The sequence below is a fragment of the Chlamydotis macqueenii genome, chromosome 1 (genome assembly GCF_036417535.1).
Source record: "Chlamydotis macqueenii isolate bChlMac1 chromosome 1, bChlMac1.mat, whole genome shotgun sequence".
Lineage (NCBI taxonomy): Eukaryota > Metazoa > Chordata > Aves > Otidiformes > Otididae > Chlamydotis > Chlamydotis macqueenii.
This window is the reverse complement of record NC_141556.1, coordinates 192,422,865-192,443,166: the sequence shown is the minus strand read 5'-3', so window position 1 is coordinate 192,443,166 and position 20,302 is coordinate 192,422,865. Positions and strand designations below refer to the sequence as shown.

The 20,302-nt window shown below is 46.4% G+C and overlaps 1 long non-coding RNA gene across 2 annotated transcripts in view; it reads left to right on the top strand.

Annotated features, from left to right (window-relative positions):
- LOC147602369 (uncharacterized) overlaps positions 1-20,302 on the top strand; it is a 53,521-nt gene that overhangs the window by 24,217 nt on the left and 9,002 nt on the right. The window contains exon 3 of one of the 2 annotated variants that reach the window (XR_015261696.1): positions 8,373-8,440. The exons of the other annotated variant lie outside the window; for it this stretch is intronic. This is a non-coding gene — a long non-coding RNA (uncharacterized LOC147602369). The remainder of the gene's footprint in view (positions 1-8,372; positions 8,441-20,302) is intronic. 2 annotated transcript variants of the gene reach the window in all.

The following is a 20,302-nucleotide window of genomic DNA, read 5'->3' as shown; positions in this document are numbered from 1 at the left end:
TCCAAATGGCTTCAGTTTGATTTCTTATGGAAATTAGGGTCTGTGATCGCAGAGGCAGCTGTATACATGTCTCAGTCTGTGCTTTTCTGCGTATCTGCCCTTCTCCCAGTAACTTCTGAATTCACTGACCAGTTTCAGCAATCTGTAACAGAGCAGTAGCAGTCTTAAAGATAATTAAGTTGCTAAATATTCATTAAAGTCAGCAGTGCACTACAGGAGAAATAACTTCTTGTCATTTGAAATAACAATGTGGCTCAGCACTTAACTTGCTCCAGAGAATCCCCACTGGGGAGGATATCATGCAAACCCCTTTTTCCTCCCAACACGTGTGTTTTAGCAGAGCAGGATCCAGCCCTAAAAACTGCAGATTGTTCAGAAGATGGGGATCCCAGATATGTTACTCTGTAGGTAATCAACCAATAAACACTAATGAATTCCCAGTGCAAGGCCACAGCATCCAGCCGAAGGAAGCAGTTCATTCAGAACTGTAATGGGATCACAAGCAGCGTTACCCAAACCGCTAGAAATAATCTAGTGGGATTAGAAAAGTTCATTTTGATGTGGGGTATGTGGTAGCATCCAAACCATTTTCATCAGGTCTCTGCATCGAGCTTAGTGTATCTGTTGTCGTTCACCCATTTTGTACTCTTTCTCCCATCCATTTCGTGCGTGCTGGTGCGGCAGCAACAGCACCTCTGTCTACAGTGGCGGAGGAGCAGCCGCGTTACCCAGTTGCCGGTTTGTGGGGAGGAGTCGTCTCACTTTGCAGCTCTCCCCTACAGATACGAGAGAGCGGAATCCCGAAGCACCGCTTGAGCAAGTGGGTGACACCGCTTCTTCAGGATCCCAAAACCCCTTGTGTCATGACACAGAGAAGGGATGGGGGTGACCGGCGTTCCCTGCTCATCCCCAAGCCCAGAGCTACCACTTAAAACAGTTGTCTGTGTAAAAAAGGCCCCACACCTGCCAAACCACCAGCCTCAAGCTTCCTTCCTCCTTTCTTCAGGCCTCAGAATAACAAGAGCGTTTGTGCAATGTGCAGTGCGCACTGTGGTTTTTCTCTTCTCCCTGAAGACATGCTATCTAATCTCCCCGGAGCAAAAATCAGACAGCGACCCTTACAAGACAGGAGAAAAGAGGTGAACGGTGAAGCAATGTGCACTTTGCTCAGCTGACTTCACTTTTCAACACCAAAAAAAAAAAAAAGGAGGAAAAGCGTGGGTCAGTGTTGCAGACCTCACCGGAGCGGCATTTGAATCTGATAAAAAGTACCAGTGCTTCATTTGCACATAACACGCTAAACTAGAGAAAAATCCGTTAACTGAAAAGTCATCTTGAATCGGAAACTCTCAAGGGTTCAGTTTTAAACTACGGCGAGAATTTAGTGTTTTATTGCTGCTTTGCTTTTGGTTCCTGTTTTTGCTAGCGTTGAGAACGAGGTGCCTTCGGAAGCCGCGTGGTGTGTAACACGCAGCATCAGCCTGTATACAAAGGAAGGAAGATGATGTGGCAGAACATTGTTGAGGAAAGATCCTGTTTGTACAGGGAGCTGGAGAATAGTAAACCAGAACAGAGAGGGGTGCAGAATGGCCAGAAATGAAAGGAAATCAATCCAAAATGCTTGTGAATCCTGTTTGTGTGCAAGAGCTTGCTAGAGCCACTGAAATAATTTAATAATCTGGTTTATTTTCTTTTCTCTGATTTCCTGCCACTGAAACAATTTTAAAATCTGGCTTATTTGTCTTTTCTCAGATTTCTTATCCTGTAGTGGAGGAGAGAGGAGAGAGGGGAGACACACTCGGTTGCCTTCCCCTGCCGGTCTTTCCCGTGGCAGTCCTGCAGCAGCTGCGTGTGTGACTCCAGCAGCAGCAAGGTTGCATCAAAACTGCCTGAGCAGAGCAGAAGTTTCTTTTCACTAATCCCTAGCTATGGTTTATCCCAGGGAGGCTTGGTTTCAGGTCCCATCTGCCTCTGTGCTTTTTTGGAGATGTATAAAAAGCCTTCTCTTAGTTTATTTCCGTGAAGTAATTAACTGATTCGATGAGCTGCGGTTCCTGATAAACCTTTGCCTGTTGTGCAGATGCTCTATGTGCGACAGAGGGAAATGACTTCTCTGCGATATATGCTTGTTTCAGATGATGTACTCTTTTGTTAGCCTGTTTAAAGCACAGCCACTTACCGTCATTACACCCTCCAAATAAGTCTCTAATAGGATTTTCAATAAACCCATCTTTTCAAAGTCATATCAAACATCTTGATAGCGGAGTATCTCGTCTCTGCAACAGGAGGATTAGCCTGTGAGTAATCTGAGTGGTGCTGCAGCAAGTGGGTTTTTTTTTCTGAATTGATTCAAGCGGTTTATGGTCAAATTTAGAGACCAATATGTGCACAACGGCAAAACCCTGCATCAAAATACAAGCATTTGTAGTTCCTTTTTGCTTGTATATAACCTTCCTGCGTCGGTGTGAGCAACTTTGATCTTTGATACAGTGGCCGGCTTCCTGCGGTAGGCGGAAGGCACATTCTTAACTGTGTCTGCAAGCTGCCTCAAGAATTTATCAAAGTTGCTGACTCCTAAAATTCAGGCGAGCAATGCCACGGCGCATATTATAAATGACCCTTTTCTCCTGGCCTGCTGGCTGTAAACAAGCTTGATGCAAATTTAGGCAAGGAAAGCACCATGCCAAGGTATTTATTGATTTCTTCGTGCTGTGACTCCTGTGGTTTGGGTGGACCTCATTAAAGCTCTCTAGAAAAAGGTAATACCTCCCCCATGAAATTAGCAATAATTTTAATTGTAACAAGCCAGAAACATTCCAACACACATCAGAGCCTTCCTGGACCCGAGCAAAGATTAACGTGATTTTTATCCCAAGGGACACGAAATGCGGCTTGCCAGTGCTGAGTGGGGAGTGAATCACAGGGCTGGGAGAGAACTAATCAGTCAGGGATGTTCTTCTAAGCATTGAGACAAGCCTGTTTCCTCCGGTGATTTCCACAGGGAACTTGCCTGGTTTGAGCTTTTCTATGACTGATGAGTGACATCACTGGATAATTTTGGTCATTCTAATGGCAGGTGCAATATGGGGGTGCAAGGGGGAAGCAAAGGGGGTTTAAATACCTCTTTTGTTTTAGATACCTCATCTCCTGCTCCTCTGCAATGTGATTGGCACCACTCACTCTTTGTGCTAGTGGGGTGGAGTGAGAGGAGCTACTGGAGACAACTAAACTCTTGTGCACAGCTGCAGCAAGGTGGGACCGTGCCGTGGGCTCCACCAGCTCTCTGCCAGGTACAGTTGGGTGCCACAGGGCTAGGAGGTCCCCAGACACAGTCAGATGCCATATGGCTATGAGGTTTCAGGACTGTCAGGCTTGTGGGCAGATACAGGTTCCAGGCAGCAAGTCCCGCCTTCCCACATGCCCACATTAGAAGTGGGAGTAGGCCTGGTTGTATCAGGGATGTGTTTCATGTATATCCACGTGATGTCTCCTAGAGGTCTCATCCTGTGCTGGGGACACAGATGTATGCCAGCTCAATACGCACGCAGTCCCTTTCACCATTGGCAGTAAATGACCCAACTCTCTATGACGCAGCAGCAGTGCTGCAAATTTTAAAATAAAAAAATGCCCCAGTATGCTTCCCAGCCCCTAAGTGCTGATGTATTGAGTACGCTGAGTGACATTCCAGGAGAAACAGGAGCTCTGGACCTGACGTTCACACAGCCATCAGCACCAAGTTTCTTATCTGCATGGTGTGGGTGCAGGCACCTGACAGGATATCAGGGAGTGCTTGGCCCAGGTCTGCCTTTGCTGCCTCAGTGGTGATTAGGTACATGGATAGCTTCGTTGTAAGTAAGGAATGTCCTCTCTTGTCACCATTCTGGTAAATTTGTGCAGCCTCTCTGGGTCTGTATGATATGAAGCATGTCTGAAAAGGAAACAGGAAGGAACTACAAATGGAAATTCAGAGCTGTCAGCAATGAAGCAAACCCCAACCAACTTCCCATAGCATGGGCAGAAAACCCAGGCCATGCACTTCAGCTTCAAGGGCCAGGAGATGCTGAACTTTACATGGAGTCTTTTGAAATCTGCAAGTGCTGGAGATACTGTAAAAGAAGTTACTTTGTCCTGACTGTATCTGCCCCAGGAGGGCGGACAAGCTTGGGCCTGGGTTTGAGCGTCCCCAGGCACGGGTCTGTCCTTTCTTTGCCTCTGAGCCCTCCCTGAGACACTGTTCCTCCAGGCTGGCCACCCTTTTTGCTCTGGGGGGTTGCGGCAGGAGAGGAGTTTTCCATATGTAAGAGCTCTGCTGTGCCCCTTGCTGACAGGCAAGAGAACACGCCCTGGTCTGTTTTGTTCACAGCTTAAGTCACAGTGTCACATTTGTCCTTAGCTTCACTAGAGATCTATGAGAGAGAGTTTTGGCCCGTAACAGCATTACACATGTCCAGCTGCCATGAAAACACGTGAATAGAGCAGGGAAAAAGATCTACGATATGAGAGCATAATATCTGTATCGTCATAATTTTTCTGTACACCATCACTCCAATCGAGAAATGGTCACCATGAGCAGATAGTGCGTGGAGGAGTATTGTTACAGAACCTACACTCGTCTCCAGTTAATTAGTTTCTCGCCCAAGGACTGCTGAGTGTGTTATCTCATCCCAGGAAAGAGCCACTCCCACCAGCAGTATAATTTAACAAAGCCACGAACCAAACGAGTTGCCAGCCTGCAAAACCCTGGTACCGATGGGATTCTCATTCTTAAAAAGATGTGGTTTTCAGGTGGGTACTTTCGGACCCTCGGATTAGTTTGCTAGGTTGAAGAAGCTTGTGCAACAAGTGTATCTGTAATTGATACAAAACCACGTGAGATTTGCCCAGATAAGAAGTTCAGCACGGAAAGTGTGCAAGTTTTGCAGACTTGCAGTGTTGCATGCAGGAGGTTGTGGTGCTGGACTGCATGGGTACAAGTAAAGGCCTCCTGTGCACGTGTGAAGAGGAGTGAAAATGTGATTATGTCAGATGGTTGTGGGTTTGTAAATATAATTTTCTAAAGCTGTGAACTTTAACACTAGACTTGATGGAAAGGACGGAGAGATGATAATTCCCCTTGGAAAGGCTGGACAGCTGAATAGGTGTTCACGTGAATATATGGAAGGTAAGAGAGCAAGGGATGCTGATTGTCAGAGCACTTCACAGTTGGAAAAAAGAGAGCAAGCGTTTTCAGTCCACAGGGAGACGGATGGAGCGAGATGGCAAGTCCAGAATATGTGAAGGTAGGAGCTCCGTACAGCCTTGCTGCCAGGCTTGTTTTCTGTGCTAGTGGCCCAGGGAACTGGTAAAACTGGACTGGGACAGTAAAAGCTGTAATCCCAATTCATCATTTATAGCCTGCTCGTGTCCAGGCAGACACATCTATCCCAGCCTTCTCAGATACAGCGGGCTGCTGCATTTCACAACCATGGGAAGGGCTTCCCAACTGCACGATCCAAACGTTTTGAAGTGAAACATGGTGCATTATATTGACTTGGTTCAGACAATCAGATTTAAACATCTGAATCTCATTTCTTGATGCTAATTCCTCTTGCTCAATCTTTATTTCAGCTGTGTGGAATTCTCAGACCTTTCTGACTCCAGCTTATCGTTTCCTGATGCTTTATTGCTAAGTCATTGAGGTTTCAGGGAGGCTGATGTTTCCAAAATGTGCGCACCTTTGATTGTACGCATGGCTGGCATGTCAGACCACACTTTTCATATGCTCTGCATATATCACTGTCTCCACTGCTGCGTCCTCTGCAGTTTCACCGTTCGGCATGCTTATCTGCCTGCCTCATTGGTGCAGTCCTCCTTAAAATGTGGTTATTATTTAAGGCTTTTCAAAAGCTCAGCCTCTGCATACTACAAAACTCGATCTGAGCCTACGTCCGCTCTTGTCACTCATGTACAGGTTCCATCTGTTCCCCTTTTCCTCTCCCGTTGCTGCTTGCCACATCCAGACCACATGCTGCTTATACATTGTACAATAGACATTTCTGCACACACACTTTTGAAAATGTGGCTTTTAGTGCTTTATTGTTCACATGTGTCTTGTTGCTTAAGGCAAGTTTTATCAGTAATGATTTTGTTGTTTATTGACACGTAGAATAAAATAGAGTACTGTTAAAATGTGACTGGAGGAGAGGAGAAAGGCCTTTGATACGCCAATTACACAATTTCTGCCAGCTTTCTGATCATTCCCCCCCTGCCACCACTTCCTCAAATTCTGTAGTTGCCCGAGGATAAAGCCAGATCCTAACATCACTTACAGCAATGTAAGGGCTGCTCCTCTCCGCTCCGCATGAGGCTGCTCCATGTTAGTAAGGATTCACCAGCACCTCCTACGCTCCCGTGTCTGGTCAAGAGAGGGGATGGCACCTTCTAGTACTCCTTTCCAGCAAGGCAGCCCTAGCTTCTGCTTTAGATCTCCTTAAGAGGTCCCCAATGGCACCTTTGCCTAATGGCTATATTATTCTATTTGGGGGGAAAAAAATCCCCACAGAAACTAGTTCTGAAAGTGAAATCAGTGCTGGAAAGATCTATGAAGACACTTCTCTTGCAGGAGTTGAACTGACCTCTAGCAGCTAGCCCAGTGCGCGGACTGGAGCAGATCCGGAGGTGTGCAATGACAAGGGAATTAACGCAGGCAGATCCCCTGGGAGCTGTCTCAGCTCTTTCCCATCACACCTTGCTCCATACCTGTGGTGAGACTGGAGTATCTGCAAACGGATCACACTGGGTGCAACTCCCAGTAATGTTCCTGGGTGTCTGCAGCAGGGATGGCACAGAGCCCATTACACTGGATCATTGCCACCTGGGGATTTCCTGCACCAGGAAAATCCCCAGCTGCCCAAAACCTCTGGTTTCCCACCTGGAGAAGCCCAAGACCTGCCTATGGCGCTGATAATTTCTGCTACTGGTGAGAGCAAAGGCTACAGAAACCCACATGTGGTAGGAATAGATCCAGTTTCTATCAGAGAATTGTTCTGATTAAAGCTTTCCCTACCAAAGGCGATGTCCACTTCTGATGTGGAGTGAGTCCGCTACTCCCTTCACAAGAAGAGAAGGCAGTGGCTCAGCTTGCATCCCCCATGTGCAACCAGGCGCTGCCTGCTTGGCACTCATTCTCCTGGGCACAGCAGAGGGCACGCCCTGAAGTGCTAGAGAGCTGATGGTGAAAGACTCATTTGGGAGAGCTGCTGACAAGAAGCCATGAGCACAGGACCATAAAGATCCTTCCACTTCTGTCTATGGACTATAACCATGGCTCATAGGGTGTCTCATGATTCTTGTTCCACCCTACAGCTCCCATCCCACCCAGCCCCTCTGCAGGTCAGCAAAAGTGGCACGGATACCCAAGGTCTCTTTCCCCTGAGAAGAGGCAAGAGCCAACTTTTGTTTGCACCAAAATACTCATAATTTTCAGATACAATACGCTGAATATTTTGTGTGCTGCCCTGTATCGAACTTTGAAGCCATTCATCATCCAGACGGGAGCCGTGAAGGATACAAAAGGGTAGAATGGAGCAGAGCTCTTGGCAAGCTGTTGTAGACTAGAAAGGAGGCAGGTAGGAACAGAGATGAAGCAAGTGCTTAAAAGAGTTATTCAGGAGAAACAAGGGCTTTAAGTGACATTTAAGTATGGGAAAGAAATCAGTATCTGTGGTTTCCATTGGTGTTTGGAGTGCTAAAAGCAGAAATGGTTACTGGATTTTGAACTGGAATCTGAGGCTGAGCTCCCAGCTTCCTCCCACATTGGATGAGAAGCTATTCACTTGATTTACAGGCTCACTGGCAGAAAAAGTCTTGTTTTATAGAATGTCAGGGTTTTTTGAAACAAGTTCCTTTGTAAGCAGTGGAACTAATGTCTCCATTTCTTATGGATCTGTGACCCTTGCTTCATAGTCGCCTCCCTTCTCCCCCATCCTCCTAAAATAAAATAGCAGCAAGCCCAACACTCCCCTCCCTGTATGCTCTAAGACTCCTGACTGGGCAGCGGTATATATTGGAATGTATATATTGGCTGACCAGCTAATGCAGACGCGGCCAGCCAGCGTGCACACCCTCGCTAGCCAGTTGGCTGCTGACCGCATTTCTCTAATTAAGGGTCTCTGTCCCTCACCCAGCCATCAATTTTCACAAAATTTAGAAAGGAAGTCGATAGCTTTTGAAACTTCTACCTTGCTGTCCTGTGTGAAATCAGGTAAAAATCATTGATGGAGCCAGCCAGCCAGATTGAGTCTGAGCTAAAAAGGTTCTCTTGTATTGGTTTTGGATGTACATGTAGGATGTCAGCCCAGGTTCTGGAATTCATTTCTCTCTCTCATTTCCAGCTATTTTTAACCTGGATGTGTTCTGCGATTTGTTTCCCACACAGCATTGAAACTGGCACAGCTGAGGGGTGAGTGAGTGGTGGGAGAGGGGAAGGGGAAATCAGGGGATGCTTATGTTGGTGCTGCTGCTGAAAGAAGTGCTTATCGAATGATAGCCTGTCAGATCTGTATAACGTGGAGTCCCACACCACCCCACGGAAAAGTTGTGAAGATAAATATATTCACAGTCCTAAAGTTCTTAAATTCCCAGGCTTAAAGTGCTCAGATACAAAGCAAAAAGACCTAGAGAAACCAAGGCATCCTGTAAAAAAAAAAAAAAAACCAAACAGAAACAGTGGCCAGTTTTGAAATGTACCATTTTCTGTCATAGTTCAGCATCTCAATACTGCCCACATTCCTGTGTGTACATCTCAAGACATCCCTCTGTCTAGGGTCTCCTAAGAAAAATCCCTTTTGTGGCAGCCCAGTCACTGTATGAAGTGCAGACCAAGTCACAGGATCAATTCTAGAAACCCTTTATCCGAGTTACTATCCATACAAACCTAGGGCTTGGAAGAACAGAGGTTTTATCTGGAAGATACATAGGAAAAAGCTTCTTGAGTGTTAATTTACAAAATGAGGCTTCTAATTGCAGAGCATTTCTTTTCTTCAGTTAATGACAGATTATTATAATGTGTGAGATCTGCCTTTTCCCCCTGCGTTCTGTTTGACACTGTTTGTTAGACATGAAAGGAAAAGAGGATTAAAAGAGAGAGATGGTATCGTAAACAGCCCTTCAGAGTAGGTGGGAAAACAACAGTAACTCTCTCAAACAGAACACAGGGATGCCCTTAGGAAAAGGTTTTGAAAGTGTCCTGCATTTGAAAGTTAATGAGTAAATAGATCTCAAACATTACTTTAAAGACTGACAATGCCAGCTTTAACATCTCAAGCATGCACCACAACTGAGAAGAGACAAAGGGAATTTTTAATGGGCAATAAATGGACTAATATTTTTGGATGCAAAGCTAAAAGCAAGTTAGTTCTGATGGGATGTGGGTTTGTTCTGTACTTCCTGACACAGCAGCTTTACTGCATTTGGTTTGTTTGCCTTATGCTATCTTTTGATGAGGCACCACTTTTTCCTTTAAAAAGGAAAAGAAAGGTGGTCTTAGTAAATAATCCTCCTTTAAGCTACAGTAAATCCATTTGGTGGACAGTTTGCTGGCTTAGGGGGTTGTGTAGGCATGTGCCAGATCATCTCACCGGTATCCTGTGATGCCTTACTTCACACCTAGCTCAGGTTGCTTGGTCATCTCTGCCCCTGCAGTGTTGCAAGATCATCTTGCATAGACATCACCGCCCTGGTGAGAGGCTGGCGGGCCAGCAGCAACACCCCATTCCACGCACAGACACTACTAGCTCTGCCACAAGCATGCTCTCCTCGTGCTCAGTAGGTCCCAGCCAAGGTTCCGGACTTGACGCCTCTCTATGGAGCAATCCCATACTGTCCCATACTGTTGCACTTCAAATGAACAAACTCTCTGTTACCATGTTCCTGGATGTCCAGCATTTTGGAGGAAAGCTGGTCTTATCTAGAGGTTTCGTGTCACGGCCTCCTGACCCTCAGGGTCCTCTGCACATGGCTGTCATTAGCATTCAGTAGCAACAGTGGCTTCCACAAGCATGACTGTGCCTTTGTGGCCACAGGAGGAGCCCCAGCAGAAACTCCCAAAAGGAGATCTCCCTTGCCTTCACCCAGAGCTGGCTCAAGGCATAGAAGTCACTTCCTGAGAAGGCAGACTTCCTATTTTGCATATGCCCAGAGAGACAAAAATCAATGTTTCCGATGTAAATAACTCATCTGTGCCCACTGCCCTTGACTGAAGGGAAGACACTTGGCCCCTTGCCTATTCCCAGCAGCCCATGGAGGGCAGGAAGAGCCACTACATGGGGAGGAGGGTAGGGAAAAGGAGTGATCTTGCTGGGGAAGAAGGATGGGAAGGATGTGTTGATTGGAATGGAAATCTTGTGTTAAGGGAATGGACATCGAGCAAGGGTTAGGAGAGGCAAGGAAGGAGAGAAACAGACAGAGAATCCCTATTTCCAGCCAAATGCCAAGGCTATCAAAATCTTTGTACATCTGGGTATGCCTTTACCTGCCTGGAATCATTCAAAACCCCATTGATGTCCTCCAGACCCTTTATCCACCCAGGGCCCCAAAACCATATCACCTGTTCCTAGCTGACTCTCGCTTATCCTCACAAATGCATGGGCTGCTTCACAGACCTTCTTCCCACCCCTCATTTCTCCCAAAACTCCTCTGCCATTACCACATTAAGATAGGCCTGCCCACAAGTTGCCAGCTTAAGAAAAGGAAAGAGAATCAGCTCCCTAAGCCTTAGATACCCAGATACAAGGGAAGATGTGCCAGGCCTCCACAGAACACATTTGTAGGACCTCCACCCCCTTATCACAGCTGCTTTCTGGCTCACTTACTCTATTCCTGAGGGTCAACCACCACATTCCAGTGCTTTCTCAGTTGATAAAAAACACTTAGTTTAACTTTTCTGCTCAATCATTATGTCCTACCTCTTACAGAGCAACTAAAATCCCAGTCTGCTCACACCTTCATGTCAGACCCAGCCTCCCAGAGCTAAGGGTTGTACTGCTCCTTGGAAACCTCCCATCCTTCTCCCTACGCTCAGCCTCTCACCATGCCCCATCCCAACCTAGTGCAGCATCTGCCCTCTCTGCAGGAGACGTACCTCAACACTTGGACAAGGGGACAAGCTTGGCTCCTCTGTGTCCTCTTCCTCCCTTCTCAGGGCATTTTTCAGTACATTCCCAGTCTCATCCTTCTCGTTAGCTTCTGAGTTAGTCTTCCTTTAGCTTATCCTTGTCTAAGTGACAGGCTGCCAAACAGGCACATAACCTTTCACTTGACTTCCACCAGGGAATGCAGCTTTTTGCTGAGAGGAGTATGGCTGAGGCCAGTTCTCCTGCCCCATCAGTGATGGCACCACGTGGGGTCAGCTCTGCTGTGCCTTCTCTTTACCCTGTGGAAGTTGCCACCAACCAGCAAAAATGCTCGCTTTATACTATCCAAAAGCAAGAGCTGTGTTTAGCCCACTTTTCACACACAGATACATTCCTACCTATGTACATAAACAGACATATATATATATATTTATAGAAGCTGTACTGAATCCTGTCCAATTTCTGCCATCCTTCTGAGCAACTGGAGCATGAAAGTACAGAAGGAAGAGGACACTCAGCTGCTCTGTGTGTTTATGAGTGAGAGAGACTGCTTGCACCTGTGGTCCGGTTCTTCGGTGCAGTCCCAGCCCCAGGCACTCAGAGGACACAGCCAACTGGTGCAAGGCTCTAGCCAAGCTTGTTGTGACCCTCTTTGGAAGAACTCAAAGAGTTCAGCTTTCTCCTGACTGAAAAAGTCGGTGTTGTGAAGAAACCAGAAATACTAGTCCTGCTCAAGAGCTGTGCTGCGCCCCGGGCAAGAATATGAACACAGGCTTCTTCCTCCAGATAAAAACGAAACAATCAGGTATTCTCAGTGCAGCCCCAGGTGGAAGGCCCTGCTCGCTGCAGGGACATAAAATGTGTGGCTCCAAGGGAGATGATGTGAGACTGGGGACAGGCAGAGCAAGGGAACATAAACCCATCCAGATGAAGGGTTTGGTCATGGTGCAGAACCAAAGAAACCAAAGTTTCTGCACCTTGCCTTCCTTATAGGTGAAAGTTAGGTCACCTCGATACCTCGTTGGATTTGACTCACCAAGAACAGCATCACATTCAGCACAAGGTGAAACACAGGGGAGGGGAACTGCATGGGCAGGTGTATGCAGACAGACAGAAAAGGTGAGTGCAAGCACTGAAGAAAGAGGGAGAGTTTGAAGAGGGCTAGAAAAAAAACCTCAAAATTCTCCTTACCATGCATGAGATCAAATATAGAGCAAGGGTAGGTCTGGGACTTTTCAGTGGGAGGAAGAAGCCCCTCAAGCTAAAAACTGTGCTTCCATTTCGCGTCCTCATCCACTGCCCAAAGACTCATGACAAGCAGCAATATCAAGTGTGATATCACTTAGTGGATATCAATTTAGCAATCCCCAAATTCAAGCAAATGCCAAATCCCATCACAGCCCAGGGGATGGCATTTCCCAGGTTGTTTCCTGCTCCTTCTGTGCCTTGCGTCATGCTAAACATGGATTTATTCTTCAGAAAAAAAGATACTTGGACTAAACAAAGCAGTCCTGTTACCACCCCTGAAAAAACCACACCCCGACATCCCTTCCCTTCAGTCCCCTTACTGCCGTGTGGTGGGGGCATAAATCATCTGTCCGAGTGCGGGTGTCACATTCAGAAATAAAGCTCCTGGGACTCCATTAAGTGTGTTGACTGGATCTCCATCGTCTGTAATGGGCAACCTGCACTCCAGGACTCACCAACACCTCCTCAAAACCCCGTGGATGTACAGTCAAAAGCCAGACCTATAATATGCTACAGAAAAATAAGAGGAGTTGCGAGTGTCTCATGTCGTGCCATAGCAGGGACTGTTTGGCAGGTATTTTAGAGTGAACACATCTAGACCCCTAACTCTATTCCTGTCCAAAACTGGTGTGTATTTTTCCTTGGACAGTGCCCAATCTGCAGAGTTAGTGTTTTCCACACAAAAATGCCTGGTTGGTAAACTTCCAAGAAGTTCTATTTTTGATTCAATGAAGAATGGCAGCTTTCCATGGAACTTACTTCTCTTCCCTTCTTTCCTCTTTTCTTCTTTTCCCCCCCTTAAAATAAGATTGCTAAAAAATTCATAAATTTTCATTTGGAAATGTGACCCGGGGGCCCCATGGATGTCAGAGTTCAATTGTCCTGTTCTGCAGGAGATTGAATGGTTCCTTTAGTCATCCTTTTTTACCTTGAAAAATAATGGGAGGGTCCCCATCTTTACTTTTTCATTGAACTATTTTTCCCTTCTCTTGAAGAGAATGCAACAGAGGCACTGCTGTAGACTTCTGAAAACTCTCACGTTTTTTAACACTCCTACTCCTGAGGCCCTGTGGTCACTCATGACCATGAAGGATGAGAAGCAGAGCCACAACTGTGGAGAAGCCACTGGAATCCACCTCTCCACATTCAGAATAAAGATCCTCTGATGTGTGATCACCTCAGAGTGCAAGATACATGCAGATCTTGCAGGAAGCCTCTCAGACTCCTGCATCCAGGTTCACCTACTTCTGCATACGAGTTGTCCCACAGCCTACAGACCAAATAACTGAAATTTGCAGGAGCGTGCCATCTTCTTACCGGCTCCCACGTTCTGATACATTTCTGTACCTTTTTTTTTGTCCCATTCAGTGTCTCCAAAGTTCTCAGTGAGCAAGAACTGATCTTCTTCCAAGTTGTAATGATCTTCCCTTGTTCACTTTCTCACAAACAGAATCGCTTGGCCCACAGCCAGGACTGAATAAGGGCCAGGCACACACACGGGCAGCTTGAAAGCACCTCAGCTTTGGGAAATCCTGCTGGGCTGTAAAAGCTGCCCACAAACCCAAATCATATCAAGCAAGGCCTGTCTGATAATTCTTTGGCACAATCCCCAAACTCGCTGAACTGCTTTTCCATACAAAGTATTTCCAGGTGGGTTATTAGGTCCTGTATCCCCTCCATCTTGTATCCTCTTGCGGTTGAAAAGGCATTCCTTAGAACAAGCTATTTTTAAAAGGAAAATGAATATTCTCCTTTACATTTCTGGTTCCTCTAAATCAGAAGGATACTTTGCAAGACACAACCTTTTCCTGCGGAGTAACACAGAGGTCTTATCTCTCCACAGTGGTGCCCGTGCCTGTACAGGTCTTTCATCTGGGGAGATAATTTATATTTTAAGAAGGAGATTGATGCTGGTATGACTACCAGTGTGAGCAGTTATGCTAGTACTCTGTTAAATCTGGTTTCCCTTCCTGTATTTTTATAGCAGCATCACTGCAGCCACATTTGAGCCTGTGCTGCTTTAATTGTACCAGAGGAGTTAAGAGGAAAGAGCTAAGCCAAGCGTGTCCCGCAGCCGGCTGCTGGCCAAGCTGGCTGGGTTGGGGTGTGAGGAGGCAGGAGCCTGGCCCCATGCAGCTCTTCCAGCTTTGGGTATGCACACTTACGCTGTCTTACATGTGTGCACACGAGAGTCATCAGTAAAGCTTAGCTTTGCCAGGAAAAACTGCATCTACATGAGGACCTCGTGGTGTAAGAGACCAAAGCTTTGATTTATTTCTGTCTGGGAAGGCTGGTTTTCTGCACTCCCTGCAATAAAAGAGGCAGGTGGACCATTCACTGACATGTTATTTTGGCCAATTGCAATAATCAATGTCTAATTGCAATAATCTATGTCTAATGTGAATGGGATCATTGAAATTGGACCCCAAGTGTAAGACCTGCAGGTCTAGAATTAGATATTGCATGAGAGAAGTGGGTAAAGAAAAGAAAGGGTTTTCATCTGAAAATTGTCAAGACAACAAAGTGGTTTGTTGGTTGATTTGAGTCTTGGAGTCTCTACTACCTCAGAAAATGAAGAGAGGTGGAGACAGAACAGTACAAACCCCTGAGGTTTCTGTGAGTTAAAACAAACTTTGAGACACTGTCAGACAAGATGATTTTGACATGTGTCTTTGGAAAAAAAATAACCAACTGTGACCTGTAAAATCTGACCAGGTGGTGAGTGATCTGGTTTTGATGCAGACCTGCTGGTGAGACCTCCCTCTCCAGGGAGGCCTGCCTCACCACTGCCCAAAGGACGCATGCCAGGATTTCTTTCATCCCACTGCTGGGAAGAGGTGGGTGTTGATGGGAGCGCTGTCAGCTGCATGCCATCTCAGCAGGTCAGTGCTCCTGGCTACAATGAGGTTATGAGGAGCAGCTGAGGGAACTGGGATTGTTTAGTCTGGAGAAGAGGAGACTGAGGGGAGACCTCATTGCTCTCTACAACTACCTGAAAGGTTGTAGGGAGGCAGGTGCTGGTCTCTTCTCCCAAGTAACTAGTGATAGGATGAGAGGAAACAGCTTCAAGTTGCAGCAGGAGAGGTGTAGATTGGATATTAGGAAACACTTCTTTACTGAAAGAGTGGTCAGGCACTGGAACAGGCTGCCCAGGGAAGTGGTGGAGTCACCATCCCTGGAAGTGTTCAAAGAACATGTAGACATAACCCTTCAGGACGTGGTTTAGTGGACATGGTGGTTTCAGGTTGACAGTTGGACTTGATGATCTTGGAGGTCTTTTCCAGCCTTAAAGATTCTATGATTCTATAAAGAGGCTGCACCACTGCACAGGCGCGGTGCATTGGCATGACTCAGGTTCCTGGTTGTGCAGCCACCCTGCACAGCCTTCCTCCCAGCGTCCCTCCCCAGGCCACGATCTTAACACCTCCCACTCCTAATACCTTCATGTTTTTCCCAAAGACAGCCCAGCCAAGTGCTGCTGCCTGCCACTCACAGTTGTGCCAGGCACTGAGCCAAACCTCCTGCCCTCATTCCTCTCCAAATCAGCTCAGTCCATGAGACTGGGTGAGACGGTATCAAAGCCAGCCTGGGCTGCAGAACAACCTGGGGTCTGTGAGTCCTGGAAAAAACATGGCGTTACCAGCCCTGACGGAGCCCGGAGAGCCCTGTGTTCTTGAGGGAGAGCAAAAACAAGGCAGGAGCTGTTGCAAAGATGTTATTTTTCCTCCCAGTGAGTAGTAGAAAGCCTCACCCAAGTTTCTCTCCTAACTCCCACTTTATATTAAAAAACAAACAAAACCCCCCAAAAATCACCATTTGCTACGGCGTGTTGCCCTTGCTGCCATGTGACCTAGGCATGTAATTAAGTTGTTGATACTTGTGGTTTTTATAGGATCGAATTCATAGCTGCTGTAGGAGCCTGCGTAACTTGTCAGAGCAATTCTCTACCCTGGCAAGTTACACAAGCTGGAGAGCTTCTCCCTGCCCCAGGGTATCCTGCCTATCTCTGCCTTTGCCCTTCGTGCATGGCTCCTCCTCCTCCTTTTGCAAAGCCATCAGCTGTACATGTTTTTAGGAAAACCGGCAGAATTCCTCTTAGCTGCACTGTGGAGCTTGGCGAGAGGCCCCTGTGATGAGGCAGTAGTTTCTTCCAGCCTTTCTTCTCATTGGAAGTGTTGCTTAAATAAAAGGGAAGGATGAGCCTCCATTTGAAAGAAAAAAAAAAGAAAAAAAAGACTGGGTTTGCCAACCTGTAGCGTGCTCTGTGTTTGATTTCCTCTCACAGCCTGCACGGCTCTGCCTGTGTGGATCTGTTTAGTCATGTTGTACGGCTGGACTGGATGGGGCTGTTTGCTTCAGAACTGGTGTTTGTTCCCAGCTCTCCTGAATGATCAAATGTTACCCGTGCTGAGGAGCCGCCGTGTTGTCATGGGACCCCTTCTCTCTGTGGCAGCCAGGTGCTCCAGAGGATGAAGGGGACCATTCAGAGCCTTTGTAGGACAGCAGGTTGAAGCAAGAGGACACCCTTTAACTGAAGGAGTAGGAATAACCATGGCCTTACTTATGGTGGCCTTGTGTGACCAATGTGGACTGCAGTGGGCCAAGTCCCAGTCTGCTTCTTGGGTCTCAATAGTTCTTGTGAATAACGAGGGGAGCCCGTTTCCAGTGACTGCCTTTGGTACAAGAGAAGGGGCAAGCCTTTGAGATACCTTCACCATCCTCTGCTGCTAGAGTTGGCCTAGAACCAGGCCAGCACCTGATCTCAGATGAAGCATTTACTATCCTGGAGGATAAAACCAATACCACAGATCCATGGTGACACAGGCGTGAATGGGAACCAGTGCTGCACTGTTTGTCCTCAGCACCCCAGCAAGGAAGCACAGGAGGTGTGAAAGGCCCATTTTTACCTTGGTGGTAAGCATTGATTACCACCTCTGTGGCTTCTGGAGGCAGAAGAGGAAAGATACAGTGTCAACACTACTGATCTCCCCACTTTGCCCTACTTGTGCTTCCAAGTGATGCAACACATACCCTTCCTGGGATTCAACTTTAATTACAAACGGACTTTTTGTTCACAGTAGTAGGTGCCAACCTTTCTTCTGGGCTATAACTGCTCACACAGTTGTTCCTAGCAGCCGGGAGTGGCCCCTTTACTCTTTCTCCACGGCTCACTGCTGTCAACTTGCTGGTGGTACTGGTACCCACAGACACCACCACACTATGGAGACAACACATGGTTTTTTTGAAGCAGAGGTCGGGTGTAACAGCCATACAGTTATTTCGATCTGTATCTGCCCTGTACAGAAAATGTTATCTCTGCCCATCCAAGGCCACTCTGCAGCAAGCAAGTGCTCACCTTGGCCATACGACAAGGACACGAACTGTTGCACTCTCCCACTGCTGTGTGGCTTTAGCTGGGATGTTAAGCTGTGTATTTCTCACTGGAAATAAACCTACTATTTTCCTAAAGGTGATTTGTTTTGGTTTTGTCAGACAAAGCCTGGAGGCAACAGTGGACAAAGTGCTTGCTTTTCCTCTCCCCCTGTGTTTCCCCTCTTCTCTACTTTGCCATTCTATCTTCTCTCTTCTTAGAAAGGTGTATCTTTGATCATAACAATTTATCATCACCTCTTTTCATACTGCGTGGATTTTAGCTTTTCTGCTAAAAAAAAATAATCAGATATTATGTTTGGAAAAGCCACATTGCTTTTAATGGTAGTTCAAACTGTCAGAACCAGCAGATCCAGGCTTCTTATTTCAATGCTTAATTGGGAAATCAGAGAATCATAGAATAGTTTGGGTTGGAAGAAACCTTCAGAGATCATCTAGTCCAAACCCCCTGCTGTGGGGCAGATCATCTTTCTCTGGATCATCCAACCTATCTTTGAACATTTCCAATGATGGGGCATCCACAGCTTCTCTGGGCAATCTGCTTCAGTGTTGAGGTTCCAGTCAGCATACATCACACCCCCAAAATGTGTTTATTTCTAGCTTTCTAGCTTATTTAGTTTTGCTGTATTCTGAGTTTTTTGCTCATGGCCTATGTGACGACCCAGTTGCTTCTCTCTGCTCTAGAGCTCTCTTCTATGGCAGGTTTGTCTGAAATTCCTTAATCCCTCCTGACGATCTCAGTCAGCTCATGTCTGGTTTGCATCTGAGCTGTTGTGTCTCTGACGCAGGTAAAGCTCTCCATGCTCCATTGGTTTATTTTTGCTGAGCGGGAGCCTGCGGTTTTTTAAAAATCTTATTCCCATGGTTGGAGAAGGTTCTGTTTTGCCAGATCACAAAACCATCAGCATAGAGATGCCAATTATCCATATGTCCCTAAGTAATTAGCTGGATAGGGTTCAGTGTGTGGTATTCAAGAGCAGTCAGTATCATTCCTTGGTTTTGTCGGATCAGTGTAGCTTCTTGTTGCTTGTTGAAAATCATTTTCTGCTCTTAACAACCATCTCTCTTCTCAAAACTGTTCTTTTTCCTTTGTTTCCTTACCATCAGGAAACAGATTTATGTTGGCAGATACGAATAACAGACCTTCAGTTTTCCAAATTTCAACTTAAATGTTGTCTACTTTTTACATTTCAACAACAACAAAAAATCCTAAGTATTGTGAGAAGGCCTGTCATTTTCTTAGAAACTCTGTTGAAAAATAATTTTCAGTTCCTCCCTTTTCTCCTTGCCAGTGTTCTCTGGCAGGCCAGGGTTTTTTTTTTCTGGTGTGGGGAGCAGAGAGATGTCCATTTTCTTTTTAGCCTGCAAGGCCTATGGGCCAGAGATTGCACAGACTTTTAAGCTAGCAAAGGGAGAGGCATCAAAGATGCTCCTCAGTCATTGTCATGCTTAACCTGAAGCTGGTAGCCAGAGCTGCAATTCATGAGCTCAGAGCCTTGCCGTGCAGGAGGCTTTAGCTGCAGTGAGGGCTGCTGCTTTAGAGACAAGCTTCCTGACTCTGAACAGCAAGTCTGTTGCAATAACTCTGTTGATCAAATAAAATTTCTGTTCACGGTGCAGAGCCAAAAACAGTTTTTGATTGCAGCCTTGAGGAGTATTTCTTGGCTCGTGGTCATCGTTTTAAGCAATGTGCAGCTCTACAAGTCGTTACCAATGTTTGAAATCTCTTCCTTCTTCTTATTATCCTCAGAGATGTGGAATGAGCACTATTTACCTTCTCCTCATAGTTCATTATGATTATTAAGCCATAGGAATGAGGACATGTGCATGAGAGTTGGATATAGCAGGCCTGTTCTGGCTGTGTCAACATTATTTCCCGAAGAAGAGAGTATATTCAGAAATATGGCCAAGTTTTCCTTTTTTCTTCTCCTAACTGTATTTGTGTACAAAGATTTCAAGATTTCACAATGCCATGCTACATACACACTGTTTGCTGAAGCCGTAATATGAGGTGTCTCATTGCCAGATTACTAGGACACTTAAACAAGTCTCTCCATTAATAATCTGTTGCCTTATACCTTCAGATTCCAGTGTCTGGTTAACTCTGCTCGCTATCTCAGCTGCCTTCCCCTCCTCACTGGATTTAGAGTGAATTTAGTTTTCCCACCTGCCCCCCTGGGCCCTGCTAGCTCCTTTAAAGTGGATCCTCAGGCCGTCTCTGTGAAGTGAGGAGCAACTAGCATGGATGGACTGGTGTAAGGCACGTCCACCCTGCGCCCTGTGGCAGCCGTTTCTGACGGGGCACGGCCACGAGCTGCTGTGGCCACATGCTGCTGTGCAGTGCCGTGCAGGGGTGCTCGTGAGGGTAGGAAGGTGTGTATATTTGCATTAACTCTGGGTTACGTAGAAGAAGAAACGTCTTTCACAGAAGAGCGAAGCTTGTTGAGCCAACCTGGCTATGCTGATCACGGCACTGGGGGCAGCTTGGGCTCTGCAGGCCACTTTTGCTTGGTGCGGTGTAGGGACATCCTGAAGTCCTTCATGGCTTTCTA